The sequence below is a fragment of the Heterocephalus glaber genome, unplaced genomic scaffold (assembly GCF_053883595.1).
Source record: "Heterocephalus glaber isolate CG9 unplaced genomic scaffold, H.glaber_assembly_v1.0 deba00000594, whole genome shotgun sequence".
NCBI classification, from domain to species: domain Eukaryota; kingdom Metazoa; phylum Chordata; class Mammalia; order Rodentia; family Bathyergidae; genus Heterocephalus; species Heterocephalus glaber.
In genome coordinates, this window is record NW_028258151.1 from 20,086,885 (window position 1) to 20,113,256 (window position 26,372).

The window sequence follows — 26,372 nt, forward strand, 5'->3', positions numbered from 1 at the left end:
AGCCACCCTGTCATTGCTGTCATCCGGGAATGGGAAAAAGATGTGCCCACTGAGAGGACAGGCGGCCAGATGGATGGATGGATGGATAATTGATGAAAAATAAGGCTGAACAAATAAATGATACAGCTAAAACGGAGTGCAACTGAGGGGCTGGTCCTGAATTGTGGAAGCTCCTCAGCCAGCCCACAACTTGACCACAGATATTAGACAAGGCCCCAGGTTAGCTCACCACTGAGCCCAGCTGCTAGGACCTTGCCCTCCAAGCCAACTCCGTGCTGTGTGCTGGGCATGGCACGCAGCCTACAGACCTTCCACAGTGGCCCCTGTCCACAAGGAGCGACATCTGGAGAAGGGCACAGAGGGTAAAGCAGCAGCACCGTGAAGTATGAGGAACCCCATCCAAGAGCACGAGAAGGAAACTGAGGCAAGTGGAAAACACCTGAGACGGATGCAGCAGTGCCATGATCAAGGGCACCTTGTTGATCTTGGAGGGATTGTGATGAAGTTATGGTATTAAAGACACCAAACTAACAGCAAGGTGGAGGGATGGGTGAGCAGGGCCAGGCAAGAGGACTTGCAGTTATGAAATCAGGAAGCTGCTGTAGTCATTCAGGGAGTGGACGGGCAGGAGGCCACAGTGAGTGCTGCGCGTGTGGGTGGGTAGGATGCGTGGCGGAACAAGACGACATGGGGATGGGAAGGGGCCAAGGCCTTCACTGCGGCTGGGAGGTAAGCCACAGCCACTGTTGAGAGCAAAGACAGGCAGTCTTGAGAAGAGGCTGTGGGCAGCTGGCCCTGGGAGGGGACAGGAACATCCAGGGACAATGGGCAAATTTCCAGGTTTGCATTCCCAAGGGTTCGGCTCAAGCAAACACCATAAACAGGGAGAGAGAGCAGTTAAGGTTTGTTTTGTGTGTTTCTTTCGCACATGGATCTCCAGTTCCCGTGGAGTTGCATCTGAGTCTGTAAACTGGCTGCTTGTGTGCACTGAGTCAAACTGTAGCTTTATGTTGAGTTATGAAATCAGGTTGTATAAATCTTAGTTTTATATCTCTCCAAGATGTACATCTCTACATAAAATTTAGAGCCACTTTCACAGTTTCTCCAGAAGTCACCTGGGACTTTGTCAGGGATTAAATAATTCCCTCTACTCAGCTTTTCTAGGTAAATTTTTGAAGGACTAACATCTTCACAACATTCAGTTTCCTGACATATGAACATGGTTTATTCCCCTATTTTGATCTTCTTTGATTTCCGTCAGCTACCTTTTGCAGTTTTCAGTACAGATTTCATGTAAAAGTCACTCTGAGGTATTTGAGGATTCTTGATGCTATGTAAAAATGATCTCTTAATTTCATTTTTCTATGGTTTGTTGATAGTTTATTGGGTTTTATATTTGTTTTGATTTTTTTATATTCATCTAACTGTCCTTCCAACTTGCTAAACTTGCTAATTAGTTTCAGTGGTCTTTTTTTTTTTGGTACCAGGGATGGAACTCGGGTCCTTGGGCTTGCGCAGCAGGTGGCGAAACCACTGAGCTAAATCCCCGGCCCTCCAGTGGTCTTTTTGAAAAGTGCTTAGGATTTTCTAGGTTCACAATCATGTCATGTGCTACTTCCTTTCTGGTCTTTGTCTTTTATTTTCTTGGTTCACTGCACTGACTGAGACCTACCATATAAAGTGGGGTAGAACTAGTAAAAGTGGGTATTGCATTATTCCCAATCTTACAGGGAAAGTGCTCAATATTTTACTATTTGATGACATATACAACAATTCCCCTCCATTCCCAGTTTTCTGAAGGCTTTTTAAACCACACATGTGGGTACTGGATTGTATCAACTGGTTCTTTCCTTCATTTATTAAAACAATCATATGATTTCCTCTCTTTAGTTTATTAATGGCAATACTGGAGATTGAACCCAGGGCCTTAGCACTGAGCTATACCTCCTCCATCTCTTTTAAATTTTTTTTTGTTTTGAAACAGGGTCTCACTAAGTTGCCCAGAAAGGGCTCAAACTTAAATCCTCCTGCCTCAGCCTTCCAGAGGGCTGGGATTACAAGTGTGCACCACTGTACCAGGCTTTGACTTATTTTTTGATGTTCATCTTGTATTCCTCAGGTCTCCCTACTTGGACATGATATATAATCTTTTTGAAATGTTTCGGGTTTTATTTGCTAATTTTGATAATAGTATTTGCATGGATGTTAAGGAGTGATGTTGGTCTCTTGTTTATTTTCTTGTAAAGTTCTTGTCGGGCTTGGATTTCAGAGCTTCTCCCTGTTGCACTGCTCTTAATGAGAGTTTGGGTCAAACAGTGCTATTCCCAGCACCTGAGTCCAATGACTTGGGGGAAGGAGTTTAAAATCCGATTTCTTAGCATGCCCAAGGCTGTGAGTTCAATCCCCAGTATCACAACACACGCACATACCTAAAATACAATTTCTACTTCTTCAACAAATACAGAGCCATTTAGGTTCTCTTTTCCTTCTAGTGTCCACTGCAGAAAGTCTTTTTTTCAAAGAAGTTTTTAATTTTACCTATTTGAATTTGTTAGCCTAAATCTGTGTATGATATCCCCTTACTATCTTTGTATTATCAATCAAATCTGTATGCTGTCATGTTTTTACTTCTGATATAATATGTGTTTTTCTCTTGGTTATTCTTGCTAGTTTTATCAGTTTTAGTAATTTTTTAATAGAACCAACTTTCAGTTTGTTGATTTTTCTATATTGTTAATCTGTTATCTATTTCACTCCTTTCTCTTTATCTTTATTGCATCTTTTCTTGCATTTCATGAGAGGTTAATTTGCTCTCCTATTCCTGGCTTCTTAAGTACCTTAATTTCCTTTAAAACTCATATAGTAGGCCGAATTATGCACCCCCAAAGATGTCCCCATCCTTTGTAATATGTAAAAACTCCACAGCAAAGCACAGGTTGGCAGAATGAATTTTTTTACATGATTCAAATATATGGTGCCATCATGGCCATGGCAGTGTGTGAAGGAGGAGGCTCCTTGCCTCATGATGGCTAGGAAGCAAAAGAGAGAGGAGGAAGGGGTTAGGGGCTAGAGACTAGGTGTGTCCCAAGAGACCTACTTCCTGTAACCAGGCCCCACCTCCTACAGCTCCCACCACCTCTCAATAGTCCATTCAATTAAGAACCCATCAATGAATTAATGAAACTATAATGAAATTAATGATTAATGAAATCATGGTCCAATCACTTCCTCCAAAGTCCCCTGCTGAGCACTCCTGCACTTGAGACTAAGTCTTCAACACATGAGCCTTTGGGAGACATTCCAGACCCAAAGTATAGCACCTTCCTTCCCCTCATCTATCAGTGCTTCCTCCAAGAAGCCTTTACAGTCACTGGCAGCAATTATTTCCTCTTTCTGTGGGCTGCAGTCAGTGAGCACACTGCCTGGCAGGACAAATGGACATCAGACTGGAAGAAAACTGCTCTGAGACCTCAGCCTAGGTTGTCCCCCAGCCTCATGCTGCATCCTGGTGTCCCACCTACCAGCTGAACTGTACTAGCAAGAGCTCTGTCTGCACTGTCTCCTCTCTGCAGCCCAGGCACCAGGGCAAGCCTTGGAGAGGAGACCCCACTCTTCCAAACTTACTGTTTAGAGCTACTACAGAGGACCTTCAGGCCTCAAGACCACTTGGCATCTCCAGTGGGGATCAGAGAGCCCTCCTTGCCTCATGCTTAAAGTACAATAAAATATCTGCTGGGAATTTCTGCCAAGATAAGAGTGGGTTCCCTCGGTCTGAGCCATGTCATTCTACAGGGGGAGAAAATGAGGTCCAGGCAGGGTGGGATCTGCCCAAGGCTACACACAGTGGCAGAGCCCACTCCCAACAGTGACAGAGTCAGGGCCTCACCCTTGGGCCTCTTCTGATGACAGACATGTGAGCACATCAGTGATGCTCAGAGCCATGGGCCCAGGGTTATGATAAGGGCCCAGGGTTATGATAAGGACCCACACGTTTCAGCTTCACAGGGCCTCCGGCCTGTTAGAGATCAGTCCCACTCCTGGTCCTCGCCCCCAGCCAAATGGCAGCAGAGACAATGACAAAAAGCGTGGGCAGAGTTAATGGCCTGGAAGAGATGACCTGCGGGAGGTGGCTGCAGAGACAGACGCTGAGTAAGGACATTCAGCAGCTTCCTGTGGGGAACCAGGCCCAGACCCACCAGAGAGGCCAGAGAGCCCCTGAAGACAGATGGAACCATCCTCCTCGGGGGTCAGCAAGAGCCTGGGATGGCTCCTTCCTCATTAGTGCCTCATTACCAGGCTGTTCAGCCTATGCCCTACACCACAGAGGAGGCCAACATGCTCTAGCAGCAAGGGCAATCTTTCTGGAGCAGATTTGGGGAGGAGGTTTGTAGGGAACAGGGGAAGGGGACGTTACTAGAAGCTCTGCAGTGAGTCCTAGTCTCCTGGGAGCCATGGCAGCACAAGGCAAATTAACTTATTATACAGGAAAGGTAGAAAAAATGAGACTTTGAGAAGAAGCTGAGCTTTGGGCCTGGTCAGTGCTGCTCTGGGCAGCAAAGACAAAGCCCCCAGCTTACCGCACCTTTCATTCAGTACTCAGTACATTGGGAGAAACAAAGGTAACAAATGACTTGCAGAGAGTTCAGTACATCGGGATAAACAAAGTGTAACAAATGACTGAGGGGCAGCAGAAATCCAAGAACATCGAGGAACTGAGTAGATGAAGATTTTGTTCCTCCCAGGATATCTTCAGCTGGTGTAATCTTGTCATGGAGCATCACAGCATAACTGGACCATTGAGGTCTTAGCTGTGACTGGAGGCCAAAATAGAATCATGTGTCAAAATGCCATAGCTGGCCTGTAGGCAGGAGAACTAGGCCTAAGCAAATGGTTTTTCCCCAAAATGATGTAGAATTGCTCCCGACAGGGCTTACTCCTCACTTCCAAATACTTTCTCCATGCCCCTTCATGGGCTCTGAAATCCCACCATGGTACAGCCCTACACCTCTTCCATGCCCCTCAGCTCACAGCCTTCCCTAAACCACCTCCTTGAACATCAATGCCCTCCCAGCCCCAGGCACTCAAGCAGCTCCTCCACTGGGCAGGTCTCCACATTCCCAAGACTGGACATCAGCAATCTCTAAATCTTATATGACGCAAGCCTCCTCAGTGGTGTTTGCAAGTGCTGGTGAACGTAGGGCTCAGGAGCCTCAGTGCCAACTTGGTACTGTCACTGCTGGATGCAGGCCAGCTAGGTGCCAGTCAGTGTTGCTGCACAGGAGAGAGGGAGGAAGTGGGAGGGAGAAGAGGAAGAGAACAAGAGAGGGTGAGGAAAGGGGAGATCAGAAGGGAGAGAGAGGAGGAAGGGAGGGAGGGAAGAGAAGACAATCAGGGAGGGAGGAAGAGAGGAGGAGAGGCAGACAGGAGGAGGAGGGAGGAAAGTGGGAAGCTCTAGGGGAAGGAGAGGATGTAGAGAGGCAGGGAATGTGGGGCACCTGAAGGACAGGTGGAATTTTCATTCTTGACAATGAAAAATGAAGGTTATGGACCTCTGCCATTCTCTCCCTGGAAAGAACAAAATGACAGACTTAAGAAAAAAAAAAAAAAGGAACTCTCTTAGTTACTTTCTCATTGCTGAGACACAATACCCGACACACACAACTCTAAGGAGAAAAGGTCTATTTTGGCTCACATTTTGTAGAGGTTTCAGTCCACAGTCAGTTGGCTCCAAGGCAGGGTGGCATGGCAGAGGAGAATTAGGCCATGCAGAGGAGTTTATGCCATGGCAGCAGGAAGCAAAGAGGGATCAAGGGAGAAAGGAGGGAGTTAGACTCTTCCAGGCCACACCCCCAGTGACCCACGTCCTCTATCAGCTTCACCTCCCAACATCACATTTAGCTACAAACTCATCAATGGCTAATCCTCTGGTAAGTATCACACCCCCATGATCCATCACCTCCCAAAAGCCCCTCCTAAGAGCTCATAAGTCTTTGGGGGTAACATTTAGATATAAACCATAACATCCCATCCCTGGCCCCCAAAAGACTCATGCATATCCCTTTACACAGAATGTATTTAGTTTAGGCCCAGGAATTTAGCTCAGTGGTGCTGCGCCTGCCCGGCAAGTGCAAGGTCCTGAGTGCAATCCCTAGTACCAGAAAAACAAACAAACAAACAAAATAAATGTGTTTAGTCCATCTCTAAGAGCTGCCAAAGTCCTAACAGTTTCAGCACTTCCAAAAAGTCCATGTCTAAAGTCTACCCTGACGTTTCAGGTACACGCTTAGCTGTGTACCCCTGTAAAACTGAAGAGTTAAACACTTCCAACATACAAAGGCACAGGGTAAACATTCCCATTCCAAAATGGAGAAATGGAGGATGGAAAGGAAAAGTATTACAGACAGATGGGTTACAGGCAGTCAGATAAGGCTAGTTCCTCGAGAGAGAGGGTCAGGACAAAGGCAAAACACACCACAGCTATGACCAGAGACACATCGACACAACTGAAAACCAGGCCTCAAGATAAAGACAAGATGACCAGACCTCCAGACTTCCTCAAAGAACAAACACTGGGCCTAATGAAGTCTAGATAGACATCAGCCATCCAGGTGGGTGACCAGAGACCTCTAGACCCACTTCCTAGGAGATTCTTTGTTCTTTCCATCCACGCTTGTTACGTGACTTGTTTCCCAATTGGACCTCTATTACCTAAGTGACTATACTTGTAACTTTATTGGATGATCACGGCTGTGGCCTACATAATACCCACATGGGTTTGACCCTATGAAGCTCCTCGGTAAAGTGAGCTCCCGGGGGCTACCAACCCAGGTCCCCTCCTGCCCCTCAGGACCTTTCCTCAGGAGTCTTCCTACTCTTAACTTCCATTGTTCCTAGGACTCCTTCCTCAATTTCTAGAGAACAAGAACTTGGCATATCATACAGTTAACAGGTTGGGAGATATAATATTTCTTATTTCATCCCCGTATTATTTCCTGTAACAATCGGATCAAAGCAAGACTAAAACCAAGCAGGACAAACATTAAATCCTGTAGATTCATGTCTGCCACCCTGGGCAAGCTGTGGTGAGATGTGAACTCCACCGGCCTTCGACGGCCTCGCCCCTATGACCGTGCCTATGGTTGTAATCATCATTGCTTCTCTCCTGGGATGCTGTTGCTCGATCCTTGGGGTTTTTCTCAGCCAGTCCATGTTCCTGGCTTTTGCAACATCCTGGGGTCTCCACTGCACTTTCTACTTCACACTCACAGCTTCACTGCCCTCTCAGGGGAACACTGCCTGGTTTCCCAGGCCTGCTTCTGAAATCTGGGTGGAAGTCTCCCTGACCCCACAACTCTTACATTCTGTATTTGTATAAAACCAGCACCCTGTGCATAATGCCTAGCTCAGCCACCAGCTGGAGCAGTAGCTAAGCCCTTTTGCATCTTGCTCAGGGCTACTGAGGCATCTGAGTGCCTGACTGGCTAAGCGTAAATCCAGGGGAATCAATTCCCCAGGCAGCTCTTCTCCAAAGCTGGAAAACAGTGCCCTGGGGCTCTCTTCTCAAAACAAAGTCTTTCACTTTTGCAATTTTGAGTCTTCAAAGGGTGAGTCCTCAATGGTTCTTCAAATGCCCTTAAGCTATTTTTCCTATTGTCCCATTCCAAAGTACTTGAATTCTTTTTAGTGCTTCTTTTCAGCAACAAAGCTCCTCTGCTCCACCTTTGAAGGCCCCAAGTTTATCAAAGCTTCCTTTCTGGCCAAACTCAAAACTTTTAAAAGCATTCTGCTGGGCCCTTCGCTCTTGATTCTCTGTGTAGATCTGGCTAAAAGCCCCCAGTAGTGCCCAACCCAGAGCCTTGAAATTTCCTCCATCAGATTAAGTAGTCTGCCATCCTTAGTCTCAGTCTCCCTCAAAGTCTCAGGATATGACCAAAATGTAGAGAAATTTTCTGCCAAAGCATAATACACATGGGCTGGAGGCTGACCTGCGTATGGAGTGTTTATTCCCAGCTGAAACCTCCTGAGCCTGGTCTCTACCAGCTGCATTTCTATTAACATTCTGGTTTCCTGAGCTCTGACCAGAATCTCCCATCAAGCTTGGCTTACAGTATTCTACAGCTGTTTTCCAAACTCCTACAGACTGGTTCCCAAGGCTTCTGAACTACCCAGTCAGGTAATATATCACAGCAATAACCCACTTCTCTGGTACCAAAAATCTGTCTCAGCTACTTTCTCGCTGCCAGGACAAAATACCCAACACCCATAACTCTAAGGAGAATATAAACCATAACAGGAACCAAAGTGACAAAGACTCCTTTTCTTCCTCTGCACATAGAGTAGCAAGTTGTCTCTGTCCCTCTCTGCCTGAAGGCACTCTCACTGGCCAACCAGGCAAGAAAAGGCTGGCAGGGAGCCAAACTCCACTCCAGCAAGGCCCCCAACTCCCCAGCAGTGTGCAGCATAAGTCCCTGCTCTCACACCTGCTCGGACTGCACCCACCCCTGTCCGAAGCAGGTAGTACCTCTCTGACAGTCTTGTTTCCTTAGCCACAGATGGACAACCATTCATACTGACCTGCGTGCCACTTGGTAATGTTGGAGACACCTGGAAGGTGTCTGACCCCTCCACCTCATCCTGGTACTGTTCACTCTCTGTTGGTTCTGGACAAGGGAGAGGATGGGCAGGGATCTATATCAGGCTTTGCAGCAACAAATGCTAGCAACCCCTGGGCCTGGGTGGTGGGTACAGAATGTTCTAGAATGCCAAGAGCCCCCAAGATGAATAAGATGAACGTCTCATACTTGCTCCCGACCTGCCCAGTCACAGAGCAGCTTCCTTCTGCCACAGCTGCCCCTGATGCACTGGGAAATGAGGTTCCACATTTTCTGAGCCATCCTTCTACAGAGGCCTGGGATGGTGAGCCTCACAGAGAGTCAGTGTCCACATCTGTAATCTGGGGAATGGGACGTCTTCCAGGAGGCATCCTTGAGGGGGCCATCTGAGAGAAACAACATGACATCATGTGTTTTTGAGCACTTACTACATACACTGAACTGGACTCCATCTCTTTAGAAGGGTTGCCCACCCCCCCATCCCCCAGGGATCCTGGCAAAGTGTGCTCAGCCAGCTCAAGCTACAGCCTCCAGGGTCTTCTGCTTTCTCTTTGATGTGACAAGCTTGGGCAAAGGAGTGGTCCCAGTGTCATGTTCACAAGACCATGCAGGCAGATGTGCCCCAACCTGCCCACTCTGCAGCACTATGAGGTTTGCTATCCAGGAAACTGGGCTGGCAGCAGAGCCACACCTGTTAAGGACAGGCTGTTCCTGCCTCACACTGGCACAGGGAAGGCAAAGATGCCCATAGCAGAGAGCCAGGGGCCACCTCATGACACATTCCAGGTACAAAGGACAGGCACTGAGGCCATCTGTCCAACTGCCCGCCCAGCAACCACCTACTAGAAGCCCCCAGGCTACCTGTATGCTGGACACCTGTGGCCCTCTCAGCCTGGCTTCTGCAGCCTTCTTCCCCAAAAGACTTCCTATCAACCACAGGCTTGGCCAGTGCTGGGCAGAGGGGAGTGGGCTGAACTGAACTGCTTAGTAGACTGAGCTGAACTGAGCTAGACTGGGCTGAACTGATTGGAGTTGAACTGAGCTGCACTAGGCTTGGCTTGGCTGGGCTGGGCTGAGGGATTCTGGTTTATGTGGGGCTGATCTGGGCTGAGCCAGGTTACATTGGGCTGGACTAGACTTGGCTGGGTTGGACTGGACTGAGCTGTGTTAGAATGGGCTGGGCTGGGCTGGGCTGGGCTGTGCTGGGCTTTGCTGGCCCTGTCTGAACTGAGCTGAGCTGAGCTAAGATGAGCTGGGAGGGAGCTAGATACTCAGCAATGGGAAATAACTCTAGAATATGGGAAGATGAGCCAAAATCTTAGGAACCTCTAGCCAGTGTCTGATGCCAGGCCATTGTCTACCCTCTCAGTCCTGAGGCTAGGCTCCACCCCTGCTGAGAGGGAAAGGCCATCACAAGTCATGGGGTGCCTGTCAGGAGGGTTTCTCTGTGTTTAAGGATGAACCCTTTGCTTCCCCGAAGTCCCTAAACAAACCCGCTGCAGAGTGGGGCAGCGGCTTCTTGGTGTTAAGTAACACACTCTGCCCACCCAGCTCTGCACTGCAACCGAGGCTGCAGCCAGTTTTGCCTGGTGCCCAGGAGGCAGCTGCTGCAGCTGGTCCTGCTGGAGGGGACAGCTGGCTCTAGACACACTACACACAGGGTCAGTTGTGGTTGCCCCTGGGATGTGCATCTGAGAGCCCCCAGTGTCTGCAACATCCTCCTCAGCCCCCCACCCGACGCAGCACCCTCCCCACACAGGAGCGCAACACCTGTGTGGCTGAAAGGACTCAGATCCTCTGTCTGGAGCAGGGTCCCAGCCAGGAAGAGCCTGCGCTGGGGGCGGAGCAGCCGGGGTCCGTGCCATTGGCTGAGCGATCCGCTGGGCGGGCACAGCCCACTGGGGACAGTAGAGCTGAACCAGGCAGCGAGGACCAGCCTGGAGGAGAAACCCCAGCGACCCTCATGCCCTGCTGCACGGTGAGTGCCGCCCAACGCAGCCCCTGCCCAGACACCTGAGCACCCGCGCCTCGCACCTGGTGTGTGGGGGTCCCCTCCTCTGAGGCCATGCTACTGCTGCAGCACTGGGGATGCTCTGGTCGCTGTACTTGAGGGTCTGGAACCTCATGAGAAGGGAACCTGGGAGCGGTCTCTGCCTGGGAGTTCAGTCTCCCGTAGCCCTGCGGCTGTGCTTTGCAGACATCAAAATGCCTTGTGTGCTGCACCCTAATCAGCCAGGCAAGAACCTTGCCAGGCACCACCAGCACCAGCTGGATCGGGGCCCCCAGCAGCACCCAGCTTGCTCAGAGCCCAGCAGGCAATTAGAGCAGGTACTAGGTTCCAACAGCGCCACCTTGAGGTGCCCCAGAGCCAGCTGCTGCATTGCACCCACGTCCCAACACCTGCTCCCTCTTTCCTCCAAGCCACCACAGCCACAGGGGGCACCAAGATGGTGAAGGGACTGTATGACCCTTCCAGGGGCAGGGAAGCCCGACAGGTGGGCTAGGGAGTGTGGGAGCTTTAGGACTTGTCAGTAAACACCAGCCCTTTGTGTGCTGTCCCTTGTGAAGCATCCTTCTGTCCTGTCTGTGTCTGTGACTTTCAACTTCTCCCATTCAGTTCTTCTTTTTATGAAACAGTCTTGAAAGGAGCTATTTCTAAACTCCTGATCTAATACTGCATTTGGCAGAAGAGAGAAGACAGCCGAGGACAATCAGATGGTGGTGGAGGAGTCTCCTACACACCATGAACTGTCCGAGAACTTGCCCAGACCATTGAGTAGAGATAGGGGTGCTGGAGGGTGAGGTGCAGTCCTCGGGGCTCAGGGACCAGGCCTTTGGGCAGAGCTGGAGCCCAGGACAGAGACTGATGGGCACAGACCCCATTGAAGCAGGTCCACCATCCAACCTGAGGTCGTGGGTGTGCTGACCCTGCTGGGCTTCAGCCTGAGGTCCAAGTCCCTGAACTGTGTGGTGGGGCAGCCTCAGCTGTTTGTACTCAGGCTCCTGAGAACAGAGGACCAGCCCCCACCCGAGGATGCAGGAGTCATGAGGGGAAGCTGGAGCCACAAGTAGGTTTCCAGAGAGAGAGCCAGTTCAGGTGGAGTAGTTGTGCTGATTAATGGGGTGGCACCAACTAGGGCTTCACATTGACCAGGTGCTGCTGGGGAAGGTTAGGGGCATGGCCCCCATAGCAACCAGAGGCCAAGAGGGACGCAGTGACCATGATGCATTCTCCCCCAGAATTTATATAACGCCCCTCATGAGTGGCAGCCACCCACCCAGAATGCCTTGCCCAGGAGCTCCCGAGCCTTGTCTTGTGCTGCTCAGGACCCACTAGGCTTTTCAGGAATCACATTGCTTCCACTCCACCAGTCAGCCAAGAATCCTGCTTCTAGGGACCACCTGCTCTGTGTGCACACAGGAGGGTGACCAGCAGGCACGAAACCCTGGAGGGGTGTCTGTGGGAGTCCTGGTGGAGAGGCCTGATGCCTCCCCAGGGAGGCCCCCATCAAAGCCCTACTTCTTGACTATAAGTCAAGGCAGGGCAGCACAAGGGATGAGGCCCCGAGTGCAGACTGAGCACCAAAGGCTGGGAACCTGAGGACCTGGGTGGCCTCCCAGCTGCACAACCTTAGGAGAGCCACAGAGCCTCTGACCCTTGATTTCTCATCTGCCAAGTGGGAGAAGAGCTTTCACAGGACATTCATGAAAGAGGACAGGAGGGTCCCCACAAAGCCTCAAATGCCATCCTTCACCAAGCAAGAAACACGAGTTCATCTAGGACACGGGCCAGTTCACACAGCATGGTCCAGGACCCAGGGCCACTCCCCACTCTGGGGAGATGGATGAACTGGCTAGGCCAGATGAGGTCACCAGCAGGGACCCCAGTTTCTCAGGCATGATTGGGAGTCTAGAGCTGAGACCCCAGGTTCCCCTCAGTCCCCACCATCCTCTACCCCTTGGCAGAACACCTTACACATCCTCTGCTCCAAGAGTCAGCTCATAGTTCCTAGACATCCTCTTTGCCTCTGGCCAGCTCTTGGCCTTGGCAGGTAGGAGAGGAGAGGAATAGCAATTGGGCAGAGCACAATCTCAAATATAAGTGCGGCTCCTTAGCCAAGGAAGGGGAGGGAGCAGCAGGAAGAACATGAGGCTGCCGGGTGCCAGGGAGAGGGAGATGAACAGGCATCAGGTGCCCCAGATGCTACCTCCTTCCAGGGGCCTGTGGGTGCAGAGGTGTCCTGTCACTGTGGTCAAAGCCCCTAACAGCTCAAGGCTTCTTCTCCTACCCAATGGCCCGAGTGGAGGCCCCCAGAGCCAGGAGCCAGGGCTGAATACGGGGAAGGGGGTTCTTGGAGGTGCCATTAGATGGGGTCTTCTTGAGCAACAGTGAGCGAACAGAGGAGGCTGGACAATGCCCAGACCAGCGTCCACGCTGTTCCCACATGTACTCCAGAGCTTCAGGTGGGGGGCTTCCAGCCTCCACCCAGATCCTTGCTGCCACCTGCCCCTCAGTTCCAAGGGTCAGACAAAACCAAGACTCCCCAGCCCACTTCCTGCTCACACTCCCCAGGGTGAAGCTGAGGCAGAGACAAGGTCACCCCAGCTCCTGCCAACCAGAGCAGGCTGCAGGATTCCCAGCCCAGGGTGACTCTGGGACTCGGGACAGACCCCGGTCACCTTCTGGGCCTTCACTTCCAGCTGGAAAATTTCATACTGTGCCTGGGTCAGGGCCAGTATTCTCAGGATGGCAGTTCTTGTCAGGCCCGTAATTTATCCTTGTCCTGGATAAAATGTCCTTCTCTCCAGATCCCTGTGCCCCAGGAACCTCCAACTCACACCCTGCTCAGGCCTCCCTGGCTGCATCTTCTAGGCTCCATCTCCAGGCCAGATCTGGGGTTGACCCAGGCTGGGGCTTTCCATGTGTCACACCAAGCTGGGGGAGTGGGGGGGGGCAGGGAGGGGATGCTGGGCAGGGGTCTCCAGAGGTCTCCCATCTGCATGTTTGCCATCTGTCCCCTGAATGCCAGTCTGGAAGGTAGGACTCCAGTCTGCCAGGCTGGGCTCCCAAGGGCACAGACTGCCTGACCTCAGGCAGCCACAGAGTAACACTGTCACCAGCCAGTCATGAGGTTGTCATCCACTACCCACCAGGACACAAACTGGCCCACTGGGGGTGGGGGCTCCAAGGGTGAGGAATGCCAGCCGAGGGACTGGCCCATGCAGACTCAGCACCTTCTTCTCTGGAGACCTGCCCTGTCACTAGCACCTGCAGCTTGCTGTCACCATGAGCTACATTGTGTTCTTGGCAGGTGTGTGAAGGACAGAGAGAGGTCACATGTGGCCTCCCTGAACAGATGGGGCCTGTCTAGCTGTCTTGAGTTACAGCAGGGAAGGTAAAGAAGGTTTGGTGAGAAGGAAGGGTGTGAGCCCCCGAAGCATTTAACTAACTCCCCACTGAGCATCATTGTGCCCTTTGGACCTCTGCTCTGTGCCTGTCACCCCTTCAGAGGCCCATCCCCAGGCCCTTGTCACAGCCTTGGACAACTCTGTCTTCAGTCTGTATTGACTGATGGGCTATGTGCTTGTTTCCAGGGACTAAGCACCATGGCCTGGGGGCCGAACAATCCCAGTGTATCTTCTGGAGGCCAGACCCCCAAGAGCAGACTGGTCTTCCTGAGACTGTGAGGGTCTGCTGCAGTCCTGTTCCAAGCTCCAGTGGTGGCTGGCCATCCTTGGTGCTCCTTGGCTTGTAGAAACATCATTGTCCTCTGCCTGCATCTTCCCATGACTTTCTCCCTGGGTGTGCCTGTGTCCAAATCTCATTCTGAATAAGGACACCGGTCAAGTTGAAGTAGCGGCCCCATCTCATCTTGACTAATCACATCTGCTGTGACCCTATTTCCAAATGCAAGCCCACTCTGTGGTATGGGATTACACTTCAATGTAGGAGGGAATTCAGGCACCCAGGTGGGCACAAGTACTGACACCTGCCTGTGTTGTCAGGGGGCCACCAGGAGGCTACATTGCTATCTTCAATGATGAATTCACTGTGAGGGTACTTTTGGAGAAGAACTTGTCCACAGCCCAGCCTGGCCTGCCAGCATGCACAGGTCATCTTAGATCAGCTATCCCTTGCGGCACATCCACAGCAAAGTCAGAGGCAGGGGTGTTGCTGTGATACCACTCAGGCATGCATGCTGGACAACAGCCACATGCCTGGTGGACTGACACCTCCTCTACCTGTTATCTTTGTGACTGTGGCCCTATTGACTGTTCCAAGGTCCCTTCCACTTGCAGGCTAGGCTCAGGGTAGGATGAAAGGGTCCAGAAGGGACAGGCACATGAAGGGGCAGAGGCCCTTCTGCCTCTCAGGTGGAGACCAGGTGACAGCCAGCCCCAGGGGTTGTGTAGGATATTGAGGCTGGTCCAGGGCAGGAAGTAAAAGTATTCTAAGCCAGATGCTACCTGCAGGTAAGCTGAGGACATAGGTAACAGCCAAAGCAACTTCCCCAAGCCAGACCCAGCTTCTCATACCAATTAGGAGATGTTGTCTGGTTACAATCAAAACTGCCCGAGAAGTCTCAATGACCAAGGCTGAAGCTACTGTAGTGTCCAGAATGCCAGCCAGTTCCAGCCCACTTTGTTCTTGACCCAGTGGAGCCCAATGGGTTTTCCTGCTTTCTTCTCCAGAACAAGTTCCTCTCTTCCCAGCAGGGGTCAGTGTGGGACAGGGTTTGCTGAAGGACCTCATGGGCTCTTCACTCATGACACACGCTAGGGAGTAGGTGGCATGGGGAGAGAAGGAAGGAGAGAGTTGAGATATGCACTGGGCCCAGCGAGAGCCCAAAGGCTACCTTGTCCACAGTGAGTGATCAACCAAGGATAAGACGCTGGGGCAAAGCTACGAGGCCTGACTGTCAGGGAGGAGGGCTTGCTGCAAAGGCCTGGGGCCATCCCAGTTTCCCACCTTGACCCTATGCTCACCTGTTCTGACCACTGAGGTGAATGGAGCAAGGTGGAGCACCGACTGCATGCCCAGCACATGGCATGCACTAAAACAAAAAACCAAAAACCAACAAAACCTTGCCATGAATGTTATTAAAATTTCCACTTTACAGATGGGAAGGCTGAGACATGGGAAAGGATAACAACCTGCCAATAACCTACTTGGGTGAGGTTTCAGAGATCTCCCTCCTTCCCTTTTTACTGCTGCTGATTACCATACCTTCTTTTTGGATTAAAATGGGGAAGGTTTTTCTTCTAATTAAGCCTCTTAAAAGACTCAAGATAAGCTACTGGAAATCCCTTACGTCCTGTGAATTAGGGAGCCTGCCATGACCAGTTCACAGCAGACAAGATAAAGAGCTGTGGTTTCCAGGGCATTAAGCACTGACAACTACTGCCTGGATTTCAGAAGGCTCTCTAGGTAAAGGGGTGCACACCAAAATACGAGCTGAGGAGGCCCTGCTGGAAAAGGCCCATGGGATGAGGGAGTCCCTGGCAGGTCTGCAAAGGCTCCTGAGACAGTCCCTGCGCATCAAGGATGTTCACACTGGTCTCAGGGCCTGGCCGGGGCCTGTCTGGAGGGAGAGAAGGCAGCAGTTAGGTCAGTGAGGAGTGGAGGCCCTGTGCCCAGAGCTCGAGTGGCAGTGCTTTGAAGGATTCCTTTTTGGTGCCTCCCACCCCACCGGAAGAGCTCAGCCCACACTTAGGTGGCACTGGCTCAAGTCTTCCTCCTTCCTCTTTCCTTCCACCTTCTGTGGACAGGAAGTATCTCATCAGGGCCCCTAAAGGTCAACCTGGCCAGAAAGAGCAAATGGCCCAAGTGGGGAAGGGTGGAGCTGGCAGCTGGTCCAGGTTCCTTCCGGCTCTCCCTCTGTCCACACAGTGCTGGAAACATATCCCTGGGGGAGGGGTACCAATCTAACTTTTGTCTTGCCCTGTGCAGACAGCCAGTCCTTTGCCCCAAAGTCCATGCTCTGTCTCCATCCAAACACATCTTTCAGCCTTCTCATCTCAGGGCTGCAGGTCCCATTTGGTCCCTGGGAGCAGGGGGCTCCCCAAGATTCCTGCGGTGGCAGACTCTGGGTGGGTTCCCTTTCTCTACCCTGGAATCCCCATTGGTGTATGAAGCTGGAATCCCCCTGGCTATTGGGTGGGGATCACTCACCCTCAGCTCTTTTTCTCCAAGTGACCTATTTATAAAATAGAGAGGCATTTGTGTGGGTGCTGGGGAGGGGGGTCGTGTACCCACATCCAGCAGAGTTTCTGCTCTGGGAAGGGATTGCTGCCAATTCCAGCTGATTGTGACCTTACAGGCGGCTGGAAGGACTGAGCTGTCCCTCACCCAGTTCCTTCCACTCCATACTCCTTCAGAGGTGGGGAACACCTTCCCTTTGACCCTAGTACCTCCAGCCTGTGTCTGGTGCTGTGTTCCCTGAGGCTTCCCTGCCTTGCTTGGAGTTTCTAACAACCCCAAGGGACCCAATACCATCCAGGCCTTCACGCTGGCTGTGCCCAGTGTCATGGGGGAGTGTGGACTCCTGAGGCCTGGGCCTTGCCTCAAGAGAATTGGGGTGATAGGGAGACCCTCCCTCCCCATGGCACTGGAGCTGGTGTGGCACAGGCTGGCTGCTTAGGGTGAGGGGCCCATGAGAAGCAGGGCTTAAGAAACACTGAAACCTGAGCAACCCCCAGGAGGGGCCCAGCGCAAGTGACCAGAGCAGAGGCTGTTTGGGGGAAGGTGAGTCAGTACTGCCCGTCTCTGCTGGGACTGAACATCCCTTACGCACCTGCTCGAGGCCTTTGGGATCCAGCTATCAGCAACAGTCCTGACCCCCCGAGGTAGAAGGTGGGACCCAGGGAAGCAGGTACTGCTTGGAAGGGGCTGCTCCAGGGCAGGAAGTCACATGTCTCCATGAGGCCTGCATGTGTGGTGATGACTCCTGCTGGCCACCTGCAGGCTGTGGGGTCCTATTCTCACACTGTGCCTGGATGAACCCGACAGAGCCATCCTATCAGGAGCAAAAGGAGCAAAATGAGTGCCAAAGACCGAGGTCATTAAAGTCACTTCTGACAGCATGGGTCCTCACCTGAGTCCTCCTGCATCTGCTGGATACTGAGCCCTGAGCACTTGCATTCCCCAGACCCTAATGGACAAACCTCGCTTGGGCTCACTACCCATGCACAAGGTTCCTGAAGCTGATAGGTTAGGGCTCTGGAGGAGAGGCCAGAGCTGAAGGAAGAGCAAAGGGGCAGAGGGGCCAGGTCAGCCAAGAGTGTCCCTGTGGAGGAGGACACCAGGCATGCCTGGGCAGAGGACATGTCTTTCCACCATCAATTCTTTTCTCTGGACATTTTCAGCTCCAAGTCAGCAAGCTCCCAAAAGCACACCCCAGGCGTCATTTAGTTCCCAAAGGCCCACCCTGTCCTAAGGCTGCTCCTGTCTCCACTGCTCCACACAGTCCTTAAGAAGTCTTCCATCAATTCTTTGATGGAACAAAGAGGCCACTCTGGTTCAGTGGCCTCTAGAGCCATGGCTCTTGGGCTAAATAAGCTCTAATAACCAGAAGCATCTTTGAAAATTCCTCTGGCCACTCTAGACAGTGGGGTCTCCTGCAGGGCCCTGGAGTCTGTATTTCCTGGCTTTAAGCTCATAGCCCTCAGATTCTTGTCAGCAAGTCTGTAAGCAGCACCTTGTTGGAGTGTAGCTGGTGACCCTTCCTGATGGAGCCAGGCCACCCCTCTATACCAAGAGCCTAGGGGTTTCGGTGGGTGTGCAAGGCCCCACACAGCCACCCGCAGATACTTTCACTGGGACCTGGGGCCTCTCTTCCTCCCAGGTGCACACATTTCTCTTCCACCAGAACTCCCTGATGACTCACACCACTGAGCATCTTTCCATGTGCTTCTTGGCCATCAGCACACCTTTGGAGAAATGTCTTGGTGAGTTAGTTGTACCTCCTGCAAGGTAGGGTCAGGCTGCATTCTTCTGCCTGGGCACATCCAGTCTTTTAGCGTCCTTTGTTGAAGAGTCTGTCCTTCCCTCCTGATTTGTTCTGGCACCACTGTGGAAAGTCAATTGACTGTGCATGCCAGGGCTTATTTCTAGGCTCTTTGTTCTGTCCCACTGGTCCATGTGTCTGTCTTCACGCCAACATTTCACTGCTTTGGTGACTGTCACTGTAAGTATTGAAATCAGGTTTGAGTCCTCCAGCTTAGTGCTTCTCTTTTTTTTTTTTTTTTTTTTTTGGTACCGGGAAAAAAACTCGGGACCTTGTGATTGCCAGGCAGGCGGTGGAACCACTCAGCTAAATCCCCGGCCCAGTGCTTTTCTTTTAAGATTGTTTTGACTATTTGAACCCTTTCAGATTCCATATGATTTTTAGGATGGATTTTTCTATTTCCACGGAAAATGATATTAGGATCTTGAAAGAGATCACATGGAATCTATAGACGGCTTGTGGGTAGGGTGCACATCTAAGTTGGTAGCTCTGTTTTACTCTGGGCCCCCCAAAACCTGTGAACCAGGCATTCTATGCAAAGTGAGAGACCACAGCAGCAAACAGATTGTCTGATTTTAAGGGCCTAGACCTTTGCTCTCTCTACTACAGCCACCTCAGCTCTTCAGTCACATTAGCCATGTTCCAAGTCCCTCAGTAGCTGCATGTGTCTGGTGGCTACCACCACATCAGGCCCCACACCTTATAGGAAATTTCATCATTTCACTAAGTTCTGTTAGATGATGCCATTTGAGATTTAAGTTCTAAGAGGCCAGTGGTGGGAATGTAAAAATCCCAGGTCTTCTTCTTACAGGTCTTGAATGGGCTGAAGGTCCTGAGGGCCTTAAACAGAAATGAGGGTATGACGGTTAGTTGTTGGCAGGTGGGGTTACAGTTCTGTCCAGTGGGTATATGGGCTTGGAGAGGGCCTGGGGAACCTTAGGAAGTGAGAGAGGAGAGTGGGTGGTGGAGGTGCCTAGGCCAGGACCTCTCACCCAAAACAGGTCATGAATTAAAGCTGTGGGGCCAGGCAAGTCCCGCGTTCAGGCAGAAGGACATGTTTACCACTGTCTTCACTCCGTTCCCTCCCTCATGAACTCTATTTATGACACCCCCATGCCTTCTCCCTCTGACTGAACAGTAAGGACTTCTTGTCTCTTGTGGCCAGAGAGAGACCTGCACTCAGCTCCCCACCTGAGCCCTGTGATTCCCAGGCCAACTGTGTGTTCCTTCTTCTCTGGCCACCAGGACCAAGTGTCAGCCTGCCAGTCTGTCTCAGAACACAGTGGCACCCAGCAGGGCACCAAGTCAGTGAACAGGCTTGGCCTGGGGCCCCTGGCCCATCTGTGTATCTGGACTGGGAATGGCCAGACTCTGAGCCAGGAGCTGCCTCTGTCAAGGATGACCCACAGCCTTGCTGCCAAGCTCCTCCTGGGGTGACAGACCCTGGCCCAGTCCAGGATACGACCATGGTAATTGCCCCCAGGAAGCTCATTCAAGGTTCCAGGCTCACTTAAAGAGACTCTGAAGATGAGAAGTGGTCATGCCAATAGCTCCTGCCCATTCTGAGTCCCTCTGGCAGCCAGAGAGGTGGCTTCCTGGCTCTGAGTTGGCCTGTGGGGCTGTTCTCAGCTGATGACCAATGTCTGTGAGTCCAGCCCTGATACCTAGAGCCATGCCATCAGAGGGCTTGAGGACCCCAGCACATCCTGGTGAGTAAACCCCAGACATGCCAGGACAAAAAGATGTCCTGGGGAGGGCCAGGTCTGACAGGCCACATAGGGCCTTACTCAGAGCATTTCTAACACCTAGCCCTCATCCTTTGTCCCCAGCTGTGTTAGTTACTTTTCTCTGGTTGCTGAGACAAAACACCTGACACCCAAAGTTGAAGGGGGAAAGGTTTATTTGGCTTACAGTTCATAGACATTTCAGTCCATAATCACCTGGTTCCGAGGCAGCGTGGCTCATGGCAGACAGGACTTGGAGAGGAGAAACAGTTCAAGGCGGCCAGAAGGTAGCAAAGCAACAAGAGACCTTAACAGCATCTTTCTGCCCCTTTTATCCCATCCAGACTACTGAGATTATGGAGGTGCCAAACTAATCACTCACATGTAGTGGTTTTTTTGTTTTCTTTTGGTTTTTTGGTACCGGGGATCGAACTCGGGTCCTTGCACTTGTGCAGCAGGTGGTGAAACCACTGAGCTAAATCCCCGGCCCTCACATGTAGTGGTTTAGTAATCACATGCCCTTAATCCCAGCATCATGTATTCCAGATTCAGCCACCTCCAAAAAACACTTCATGAGGCTTTGGGTGGACACCTAGACACAAGCCACAACAACAGCCCAAGGTTGCTTCACATACATGCTCATTACTGTAGGCTGCATTTGCTTTCAGGTCCCTGCATATTGTGTACAGAGCCTTTTCTCATCATTCCACTGATGTGCTTTTTTTTTGAGATACAATTACATTCTGTAAAATTCACGCTGTTCAGTGCATGGCTCTGTGAGTTTTAACAAATGCACAGTTACATACACACCAACACAATCAAGTTGCAGAACAGTTCCAACACTGCAAGACCTACGTTGGGGGTCTCTGTGGGCAACCCCTATCATCCCCTCCCCAGCCCCTGACAAGTCTGATCTCTTCTGTCCTGGCACTTTTGCCATTTCCAGAACATCCTATGAACCATGTGGTGTGTGGACTTCCACATCTGGCTTCTTCCCCATAGCAGACTGTGGGAGATTCACACATGTGTCCGTGGTCTGTTCCCCTAATTGCTAAGCGACGTTCACTGAAATAGCACCTAATGTTCATCCACCCCACTGAAGCAGGCTTGGCTTATGTCTGTCCTGAGCAACTGTGAATTAAGCCATGAGAAATATGTACACACAGGTTCTGTGGGGAGGTATGTCCCCATTCTACGTAATTCCCAGGGGCAGTGTGTGCTGTCCTTCACCAGAAACTGGCAATCGGTTCTCCAAAGTGGCCACCTCCTGTTGCATCCCATAAGTGATATGGGATGCACTGTGGCTCCACACCGCCCCACACTGGGGTCTGGTATCTGTTGTGGTGCTGCCATTTTCCTGGGTGGATGGCGGCTTTTGTGTAGATTCTCCAAAGACTAAGAATGTTAAGTGTCATTTAACCACATGTGTTTCCGCTTGGTGAAGTTACAGTTCAAACCTTTGCCTCACTTTTCATTGGGTTATTTTCTTATTAAGTTTATTTATTTTTATTTTTTTATCTTTTTTGGTACCAGGGATTGAACTCAGGTCCTTGCTCTTGCAAGGCTAGCGGTGGAACCACTGAGGTAAATCCCCGGCCCTTCTTATTAAGCTTAGAGCATCCTTCTTATACTCCAGATTTAAGTCCTTTACCACATATGCATTTTGTAAAAATTTTTCTTCCAATCTCTGGCTTGTCTTTTCATTCTCTTAATAGTGTCTTCCAAAGAGAAGTTTCTAATTTTTGTGATGTCCCATGTATGATTTTATCACAGTATGGATTTGTGTTTTTCTTGTTATATCTAATAAACCATTGCCTATGAGAGACCATTGCCTAGGCCAAGGCCACAGAGGTTTTTCTCCTATGTACTTTTGCAGAAGTTTATAGTTTTAGACTAGGTCTGGGATCCCATATTAACATCATTTTTGATTAGGGTGCACAGGGTATGTGTGTGTGAGAGTTTTCCATTACTGTGACAAAACTGAGTTAATCCACTTTAAAAAGCAAAGCTTTATTCTGGCTCACAGTTTTGAAGGTTTCCATCCATGGTCTGTCAGCCCTGAAGCTTTTGGACCTGTGGTGAGGCAACACATCATGGCATGAGCATATGATGGAGAAAGCTCCTCACATCATGGCAGCTAAGAAGGTGAAGAAAGACAGGAAGTGTAAGGTCCCAATATTCCATACAAGTACACTTCTCTAATGACCTAACCTCCTTGCACTAGGCCTCACCTCTTCACAGTTCCATCACCTCCCAAGAGCACCACAGGCTGGCGACCAAATCTTCAACACACGAGCCTTTGGGGCACACTTATCCAAACCATAGCAGCACTGGCCAACTCATTTGTTTGCTGGTTAGTACATTTTCACAGGAGTGGATGACCAGTCTTTACACTATTTGTTTAATGGAGCGCCTTTGCTCCCTTGAATTGCCTTTTGCATCTTTGCATCTTTGTCCAAAATCAATGGAGCATATATTCCTGGACTCCATTCTGTTCCATTAACCTGTGTGCCTGTTCTTTTGCCAACACTAATACCACACTGTCTTGATTACAGCAACTTTATGGTGAGGCCTGAAACCAAGTAGCAGAAGTCCTCCCACTTTATTCTTTTCCAAAACTGTATTAGCCGTTCTAGGTACTTGCTTGTTTATGTGAATTTTAGAATCAGCTTATCCATTTCTATCAAAAAAAGAAATCCTGGGCTGGGGATTTAGCTCAGTGGTGCTGCTGCCTGCCTCGTAAGCACAAGGTCCTGAGTTCAATCTCCGGTACCAAAAAAATATATATCCTGCTGGGATTTTGATTGGGATTGCAAAAGGAGCCTATCAATTATTGTGGAGGAAATTAACATTTTAACAATACTGAGTGCCCCAAATGATAAGTATGATCCAGATCTCCATTTATTTAGGTTTTATGTCACCTAAATAGTTAGTATTTTAAGCAAACAGATGCTTTAGCTATTTGGTTAGATTAAACATGGTATTTTATGTATTTGGAGACAATTTTAATAGTATTATATTACTATAAAATTTAAAATTTTTTAAATTTCCAAATGTGTGTTGCTAATGCATAGCAACACAATTGACCTTTGTACGCTGACTTCATACCATAGGGCCTGGCTCAACTCACTTTCCAGTTCTATAGCTCTTTTATTTGTTCTTAGGATGTTTCCCACAGATAACTGTATTATTTCAGACAAAGACAATGTCATCTCTTCCTTCCCAGACTGCATCCCTTTTATATCCTTCTCTTGTTCCACTGTGGTGTCTAGGATTATACATGGTGTGGGCAGCAGTGGTGACAGTGGGCGTCTTTGCTCTCTTCCCAGCTTGGCATCTGTCACCAGGAAGTGTGATGCTGGCTGCAGGTTTTCCATGGATGCCCTTTGTTGGGTTCTGATAAAGCTCCTCTAATGAGGGTCTGTCACAATACTGACTTTCCAAGAGCCATGATCATGGCTTCCCATTCAAGTGTTCTAAAATGAGCCTGGATCACACTAAATCCTCTTACAAGACTCCCTGCTTCCTTCATCTCTCTCTACGGCAAGAGAAAATAAGACCATGATTCCCTTTCCCAAAACTTTTAAGGTGTTTCCATAACAATCCAAATATCACCCAAACTTATCGTCATACAGGCCATTGTATGTGATGGATGTCCTCCCATGTGATGTGCAGGCTACTGACCTTACCGCTGCCCTCTCTCTCAATCTGGTCTACTGACCACATGGGCTTCTGGCCATGACCCAAACCCACTAAGCTTGTGGCCTCCTTACACATGACACCCACTGCCTCCCCTGCCTGAAGTCTCCCCAACCACCTCTCCACAGAGCCCTTTGCCCAACCCCACTCAACATCCATGCCTCCTCCTGGGACTTTCCCAAACTGGCTTTCCTCCACTGCATTGCCAGGGCCTGTGTCCACATACTTGTTTTCTCTTTCTACAGAAGACTGTGAGTAACGGGCAGGTAGGAGCTTCATTTGTCCTATTTATAGCCATGTCCTTGTCTGGCCACCACTGAGCACCTAAATCACAATGGGAGAGGAAGTGTGGGAGTCCTGGTGTGAGCTCAACAAGCAGGACAGAGCAGAGAGATGGGGAGGCCACACTCTCAAGAGGCTGCTCTCACCCTGTCATGTGAGGGTGGTGGTCCCAGCAACCTCAGCACCATACTCTGGGGTGGCCATGATGATGAGGGTGAGTGTTCACCCTCGTTGTGCCAGGTACTTGGGCAATGCTTCACATGGGACTCACCTACCCCAGACAGGTGCCACGTTAATGTCTGTTGTCCCTGACTGAGAGGATCAGAATGATGTTGATATAGGGCCAGGGATTTAGCTCAGTGATTCTGGCACCTATCGTGCAAGCGCAAGGTCCCAAGTTCAATCCCCGGTACCAAAAAAAAAAGGAAAGAATGATGTTGATATGAACCTAATCTGGGACACAGTGGATTTCAGCTTTAGGAACTGTTCTCATTAGTCACAGTCCCAGCTAGTAACCTACAAATGGGAACAGAGCAAGATTGAGTAACTTCCCAGCACCAGAAAGAAAGGAGCCCGGAGCCCAGCTTCCTGGTGTTTAGGCATGCTCTTCCAGGTGGCTCCTGGGATGTTTAGAACCCTCAGTTTCCTCCCCTGTAGCAAATGGGAAACTCTGTTACCTGCTAGAGTTCTATGACAGCTAGAAACAATGATTGCACAGTGCCAAGTACAACGTCAGCTACAGTGAATGTTCAGCCCAGGGCAGATGGGGATCATAGCCATAATAATGGCAGCGGTGATGAGGATGGTGGAGGTGGCAGAGGCATCGTGGTGGTAGCTGGGGTAGAAAATGGTGATAGTTTTATAATAAGGTGATGGTGAAGGCGATCATGGGGGTGTGGAAGGTGACGAGGTGGTGATGACGATGCTAACAGTGACAATGACCACGATGGTGGTGATGGTAACAGTGGTGGAGGTAATGATACCAATGATGGTGATAATGAATGATGCTAGTGATAATGATAACGGCCATGATGCTGATAGTGATATGATATTGCTAATGATGGTGATGGTAGTGACAATGGTGGTGATGACAGTGGAGGTGATGATTGCAGTAGAGAACAGGTGAGGATGACAAAGCCCAGACTGATACCCTATATTGACCCAAAGCCCAAGAACACCATTTTGGATTTTTGTTTTTGGTACCGGGGACCGAACTCAGGACCTTGCGCTTATGAGGCAGGCAGCAAAACCATTGAGCTAAATCCCTGGGCCCCCTTTTGGAATCTTTTTGCTCTGTCTTCTAGCATCTTCTCCATCTGTGGTTTTGAATCTTTTTGCCTCAGCACACTATTTTTTAAAAAAAATTACTGAGGGCTACAAAGAACACTTATTTCTATAGTTTATATCCATCAATATTTACTCTAAGGTTTGTTTTTGTTTTGTACCAGGGATCAAACTCAGGACCTTGCGCTGGCGAGGCCGGCGTGGTGCCACTGAGCTAAATCCCCGGCCCTATTTACTCTAAGTTTTCAAAGGTATTTATTATTATTCAAAAGTATTTAATTATTCATTTTTAAAGTAATAAGTATAAACCTCTTACATTAGTAACACAACACATTATTTATGAAAACCAAATATATTTTCAAAAAAAATTATTGACTGGCATTGTTTTATACTTTTATGAGTTTTTTTTTTTTTTTTTTTTGGTACTGGGGATCGAACTCAGGTCCTTGCACTTGCATAGCAGGTGGTGAAACCACTGAGCTAAATCCCTGGGCCCTATGAGTTGTTACTTAGCTTATTAGAAGCCACCTGGATTCTGATGTCTGCCTCAGTGTTCAGCCCACCGCAGTACCACACATACATGGCCTTGAGAAAACTCCACTGTAAGTCACAGAAGAATAAAGAAGAAAAAGGCAAAGAGCATCCTAGCATCAAAATGAAGACAGGGCTGGGGATTTAGCTCAGTGGTTCCGCTGCCTGCCTTGCAAGCTCAAGGTCCCGAGTTCAATCCCTGGTACCAAAAAAAAAAAAAAAATGAAGACAGC

The 26,372-nt window shown here is 49.9% G+C and overlaps 1 long non-coding RNA gene across 2 annotated transcripts in view; it reads right to left on the bottom strand.

Moving 5' to 3' along the window:
* Positions 1-2,954: 2,954 nt before the first annotated feature.
* Positions 2,955-26,372, bottom strand: part of LOC110350648 (uncharacterized) — a 29,641-nt gene continuing 6,223 nt past the window's right edge. Inside the window, exons 2-5 of one of the 2 annotated variants that reach the window (XR_002397341.2) lie at positions 8,802-8,998; positions 5,693-8,660; positions 5,496-5,565; positions 2,955-5,271 (exon numbers count right to left, since the gene is read on the bottom strand). This is a non-coding gene — a long non-coding RNA (uncharacterized LOC110350648). Of the gene's footprint in view, positions 5,566-5,692; positions 8,661-8,801; positions 8,999-26,372 lie in introns of both variants that reach the window. The other variant, XR_015448953.1, reaches the window with a different exon arrangement.